The sequence below is a fragment of the Oreochromis aureus genome, linkage group 23 (assembly GCF_013358895.1).
Source record: "Oreochromis aureus strain Israel breed Guangdong linkage group 23, ZZ_aureus, whole genome shotgun sequence".
NCBI classification, from domain to species: Eukaryota; Metazoa; Chordata; class Actinopteri; order Cichliformes; family Cichlidae; genus Oreochromis; species Oreochromis aureus.
In genome coordinates, this window is record NC_052963.1 from 13,917,585 (window position 1) to 13,924,132 (window position 6,548).

Below are 6,548 nucleotides of genomic sequence, written 5' to 3' on the forward strand. Positions count from 1 at the left end.
GCAAAGTCTAAAAGCAACATTTCTCTGCCTGGGCTGCCTCGTACCTCTGCACGTCAGTCTGTTTCAATGTGTGACCCCCCACCCGAGCAGTCGTGGGTGAGTGCACTAACGTGCCCGGAGGTTGCCGTTTTAATGAGTGTTTGCTGGAAAACGAAAAATACAAGAAGGAGTCTTCAAGAAGGATTTGTACGTTTTCACAACGGGGAATTTGCGTAAGTCCTAGTAAATAATTTTCTCGAGTGTGTACGTTACACGTTATTTCTTAAAATTGGTATTATTATTTTGCTAGCTAGCAAACTCGCGGGATAAATGATTGAAATGCACTCAGTGCGATACAATACGGTGCCGCTATTATAACAGTTAGTTATTGCGGGGTAACTTGTAGGATATGCTGTGAATTTAACTAAGATTACACAGCAGTAGCAGTAATACGAGTTACTTCCCTCAAGTGAAAGCTTTAAACGTTAGCCCGATGCTTAACTAGCGAACGTAAGGCTTTCTGATTGAAGGCTAAAAGCGGCGTTGTCACCAAGTAAATAGGATATTGATTATATTTTTGTGTATTGCTGCAGCTTCTTCAAGTATTAACCTGGTGTCTTTGGGAACACCTTAGGGGAAATAACGGTAATATGACTGAACCATATGGGAACAAAGAAAAGCCACTTTTTGTGCTACCGAAGTTTCCTCGCTTTCATTCAAAATCTGTTTATCATTAAACAACTTAAACATAATGGCTTCAAGCTCACATTGAGGCCTGTGGGGCACGATCAGCCCCTGAGACAGTAGTAGACAAATGACTATTTCATACTTTAAGGCTGCCTGTTTATTTAAGGGAGATGAACAGTACATTATAACTGTACATAATAATATCACAGATGGTAGATTAAATAAATAGAAAGACGCTTGTGCATTTTTAAAGTCTAAAGTGTTGAATTGAACTGAGTATGTCATCTGTTCAAAGCCTCTCCCAGTCAGTGCTGTTCTCTATGCCTGTCTTACTGTACATGATGTTATTAGCACAAACACTTTAAAAAGGTGATAATTTAGGACTACAACAATAACACAGACTGCAATGTAGTTAAGCATCTTACAGTTAGTTTTGAATGAATGAACTTAAAAAAACAACATAAGCAAAGATCTGTCTCCTCCTATTTTTGTGTCACATAAGAAAGAAGCATCAATATTTGATGTGAAGACTTATTAATTTGGCCTTTCACATGGTCTTACTGAGGTGATGCGAAGTGAAATATGCATCCTTTTATGGTAATGTGCTGGAAAAGTTTGAAAATGGACATTGAACGTGCTTACAAAGTGCTTGAATTTGACCCTGAAAGGTGTATGAACCCAGAAAATGTCACACTTGGAGTGAAAACCTCTCATAGCAAGTTAATCATATTAAATTGATTGGATGCTTTCAGCACAAAATTTAGCCACACAGTCAGGACAGCATCTGATTTACCTTCATCGGTAAACATGTTTATGCAGTACATAGTAACAGTGTGGCTGAGTCCTCTGGTTCAAATCAGTTCCAGTACATTTGGAGATGTAAGTCTTAACCTTTCACATGCATCAGGAAGGAAAATACAACCAACATTTAAATGTCTTAATTAGATTTATTTGAAGTGTCTTAATGAGCTGCTGAATGTGAAAGTTAGAAACTGTTGATTTTACTGGCCAACAGTTACTCAGTGTTAGCTCATTACTCTTTACTCTGAGTTGTTGGAAGAAATCGTGTCTGTTGTTGGTTAATCTGATTCCTGAGCGCTTGTTTGTGCTCAGCCAAAGACGTTCTTTTGTTTTGTTTTGTTTTGTTTTTTTAAATGATGAAGCAGCTCTGCTCTCTATGGTATTTATTTGTTGGAGGGAATGTGTTTTGATCATCCTCATGCTCATTTCCAACATGATATTCTTATTCTTGGACTCTACTAGAGTAGCTTTGCACGATTCACAGTTTAAAAAAATGCTTCTTTATCTTACACCAAGCTCCTCTTTTTCTCCTCTGCCTGAAAAACAGGGGTTTGGCTTTTTTGCCTTTAAGCTAACTTTACTCTTATTGGTTGATATTAAAAAGACTTGCTATTAATGATCAAGGCTTTTTTAATATCATGGATTAGTGTTCTTTTTATTCATGCATGCTTTTTCTGGGGTCTATGATGGATATTTTGGAATTAAAATTGCATAAATTGAGATCTGATTAAAAATATTAGTCTCACACTTTGCATTAATTTAATTCAAAAGTGAGTCACATGGGTGTTAAGTAGAAATACAGCAGAATAGTGAAATTAATCTTGTATTTATCGTCTAATCTTGATCACATGTTCAGCGCTCATAAAAAATATATTTGGAAAACAAAAATATTTGTGCTTATTATTTAGTTTATTTATTACAGAGGAAAAAAACATGACACTCTTCCTCACCACTTCCATTCAACCATGTCCCTCAGGACTGATTTTAAGCTGCGTACAGAAGGATTCAATCAGTCTGCAGAACACAAACATGCATCTGCTTCAGTGGCAATGAATGAAAACATCTGGCTGTGTTATTATGCATACTGAAATAGGAAAATAAAATAAGATGAATGAGTTCAGCGCTCTGAGCTGGATGTCTTTCTGAAATACAACTCTCCTGCCTCTGGTCTTCATGTGAAATGTCTTTACTTGCTCAAATTTTATCTCGTAAAAGTCGATCATAAAACTTATGAAAGTGTGTCTAACTTTCTGGGATCTAACTCGTTTTAGATATTTGTTTCTATGTGCTGCGTGTGTTATTTGTTATTCAGATGTGAAGTTTAAAAAAGGTTTAGCTGAGTCTTCATTTAATAAATGTTATTTCTGGGGTTTTGTTTTGCTTGCTAATCGTCGATACTGTGACGGTGTGTCAGTGTACAGATCCTCCAGGGAAAATGTTTTTGTTTTTCACATTTTGACTGTTGTGATTCATTATTTCCACCTTTCAATCTTTCACGTTTCATTATCCAACACACGCATTATTCTCTCCCACTGCGCTCCTACTTTTTAATTCTTTGAAAAAAACATTTAATCTGCACAGTACTGCCAAAGTGCAGCGATACATTGTGAAGTGCACAGAAAGAGTCTGGATTTCCATTTCTCATACAGTACCGAGCAAAGTCTTGAACCACCCCCTTATTTTTTCATGTTTTGCCAGGTCAGTCTGTGTTAACAGTGTTATTAACTGCATTCTTCAACTAAAGAAGTGAGAACAAATGATGTGGGGTTTTGTTTTTTTGCAATAGGCTGCAAGTAAATGTGTAAAGATACAATTTGAAATTGGTTCTTTGTTAAGTTTTCTGGTCCTTTCCGTGACTTAGGTGTCTGTTTATGTTTGAATGTTTCAGAGATTAGTGTGAAGGGTCTTAACAGACAAAAACTGGTCAAATACGAGCCCTGGATTAAAAATCAGAGACACTTTAAAAAGCCTGGAGAGCTATTCCTTAATACCACTTTAAAGATTATAGGGAAGTCCGGATCCCTGGAAGCAAATAAAGAAATGAGGGATGGCTCAAGACTTTTGCACAGTGCTGTACATGTCATGTTCCCTGTTTTATAGCTCAGCTCAAACTGACGCGTTCTCACTAACTGCTTCTCATTTTCTCCACAGTAAACTTTGACCACTTCCAGATACTGCAGGCCATCAGGAAAGGGAGCTTTGGAAAGGTAATGTGGCCTCCATTTTTCATGCGACTTGTATATTGTTTGCCCTTAATTACCCACCACAGTCGTCATCTCTAATCGGTGCAAGCTAAGCTAAATGTGCTGGGATTACACTTTAGTTCTCGTGTGCTGCTGTTATTTAATAACAGTTATAAATGCAGCTTATTTAATTATTTCTATAAAGTCAGTTAGAGGAGAGCCAGTTTATATTTCATCTCACTCAGTCTACGTGGGAATTTTGACCCCACGTCTCAATGTAATTACAGAGCAGCACAATTCTGCGGCTCTACTTGTCATCGCGCTCAACAGTTGGGCTGAATAAAGGCAGGAGGAGAACTTAGCGCGTGTGTGTGTGTGTGTGTGTGTGTGTGTGTGTGTGTGTGTGTGTGTGTGTGTGTGTGTGTGTGTGTGTGTGTGTGTGCGCGCGAGCTGCATTTTGTGAAACCAAATTACCCACAGTTCTTTTCAACCTTGTCACAGGTGCCAATATCACCGTTGGTGGCCATTGTTGATAAAACGGTCATTTTGGATTAACTTGTGGGCCATTTTCTTTCACCTTCTGCTGAAGAATTCCTTTGTGTACCCATTGAACGTCTGGATGAGACTTCAGTAATGAATTCAGGACTCTGTGTGTGTGTGTGTGTGTGTGTGTGTGTGAGATACACAATTGGGGCCCCAGAGATTGGAATAGTTTATCTTCATTTTAAATCCCAAATATCACTGCTAATATTTGTTCATTATACTTGTGTCTCTGCACGCCTGTGCAAATTCTTCTTTGCTCTCTACAAAAACACTTTTTTCCTCTAAAACATGTCCTCTCTAATATGGAAAGTCATTGCCCAATGCTGAGTGCATTACCATGTGAATTTATGTTAAGTTTTACTTATTGCTTTGTTCCCTTGAGCTGCTGTTACTTCCCTTATGATACTGAAGTGGATCCGCAGTAAGCCGAGAAGCATTATTTTTTTTAGAATAACAATTTACACTCACTCTGGTTTCTTTGAGATGAACGCCACATGTAAATAAGGTTCATTCACATTGTCGGCTTTAAAATTCAAACTTGAAGAGTTTGTAAGTAAACTGGCTGAGATGAGACACAGACGATGCACCGGGTCCTCGTCTGAGTGCTGGCTTTCAGCTGTGCTGTATCTCTTCTCCAGCCGTGCACGCACAGACACTGTGCTACACTTACACAGTGAGACAGATGCTCACAGAGACATCCAGATACATTTTGTCCTTGCTGGAGGTCATCTTGTGTGTGTTTTTTGGCCCACTGTGGCCTCAAACCGAGCTCCTGCTGTTTTGTGAACAATTTAACAGCACCAGTCTTTAGCTTCCTGTTGAACACACAGTGGGGGAGGTGTAGGAGGTAATAAATCAGGTTTGGTTATCCTAATTTATAGTTGTCTTTATGTTAAGGATTAAAATAAAATTCACAAGAGGAAGGTGTTGGTGTGTGTGGTTGGGAAGAGAAGGGAGAAGCTAGAATGAAACACAGAGGGAGGTGTTTGGCTCTCGCTGTAGCGCTGTGAAACATGATCTGTATATTGCAGCTTGTGTAGGTGCTCCAAGAAAATGGGTTCATCGGCATGCAGCACTGTAGATGTGCACGTATGCACTCGCAAAAGAGAGAGGATGCTTGTGTTGCTGAGCTTGTTCTTGCACAGCGGGCAGATGTGAGGTAGGTTGGGGCTACCTCATAACTCCCTGCTGTGAGGCTGCCAGAGGGGAAAAAGAGGAAACCGCCTCCTTCTCCTGAAACGCTCATTTTCCTCTGCTCACTTTTCATCTTTACAATCTCAGCACTTGGGTGTGTATCTTCTTGCAGCAGGCCTCTCAGTCTCACTCTTGTTTTAAAAGAGCTCCTCTTTGTGTTATTTAGCTTAAAAGCTTGTGCAGACATCACTTTGACTCTTACAACAGAAAACATACTCTGCCCCTGACTAAGCACCGCAAGGACCCATATCGCACTCTGAGACTTAAAGTGCCCTAATTGACAGCTGACAGATGTGTGGTGAAACCTTTACCTTCAGTCATCAGTTAAGAAAAAAACCAAATACACAGGGAGGCATGCCTGCTGGCAGCCAAAGATCCTGCATCAAAATTCTCAGAGCGTAGCCGCTGCTACAACTGCAGTCTGAAAATGTAAACTGATGCTGGCGTAATGACAGGGTGGGTTTGGGTGTTACAGTTTGTACCTGATAATTTATGCCTGAGTACATGAGTACAAATAAAAGTTTTGTTCTGCCGAGATGATCCCACACAGTTCTTGTGTAATTTGGCATCCCTCAGCCTTTTCTCCCTGTTCCCTTTCTTGACAGCCACCCTTCACTGACACCATGAGATGAGGCTTTGGTGAACAGTGGATGGATCAACTGAAGGACCAGGTGCATCTTTCAGGTCCTGTGTCAGGTGTTTGCTGAATTTTTTTTTGACATGACTTTCAGGTACTGTTCCTCCACTGTAGATAGATTTTTCCGCCTGTCCCCTTTTTTTCTGTCCCCTACTTTTCCAATCTAAAAAAATTGGAGGAAATTGTGTGTTTTTGTGACAGGTTGCTAGTACAGGGCTCTAGACTAACTTTTTGCCATGGTTGCACTGGTGCGCCTAACTTTTTTTGTTAGGCGCACCCAAATTTTTCAACCGCACCGCTTAACACCGCAGTTTTACATGTGCACTTTTTTGGGGAGGAAAATGCTGTCCATACAGACATTATTGATTTGTAAATGATCAATTAACAATCTCGTCAACACAAAGTTCTTTATTTGGAGCACATTTCTACCAGAAAGATAAGTTACTGAAAAACTATGCATTGGCACTCTTTGGCAATATTGTAGAAAATGTTAAACTTAATCATCATCTCGGCTCCTCTGACGA

At 39.6% G+C, this 6,548-nt stretch overlaps 1 long non-coding RNA gene across 1 annotated transcript; it reads left to right on the top strand.

Annotated features, from left to right (window-relative positions):
* Positions 1–201: 201 nt before the first annotated feature.
* On the top strand, positions 202–6,235 carry LOC120436130. Its single transcript, XR_005610168.1, has 3 exons — positions 202–212; positions 3,619–3,674; positions 5,993–6,235. It is a non-coding gene; the product is annotated as an uncharacterized LOC120436130 (long non-coding RNA).
* The last annotated feature ends 313 nt before the right edge of the window (positions 6,236–6,548 follow it).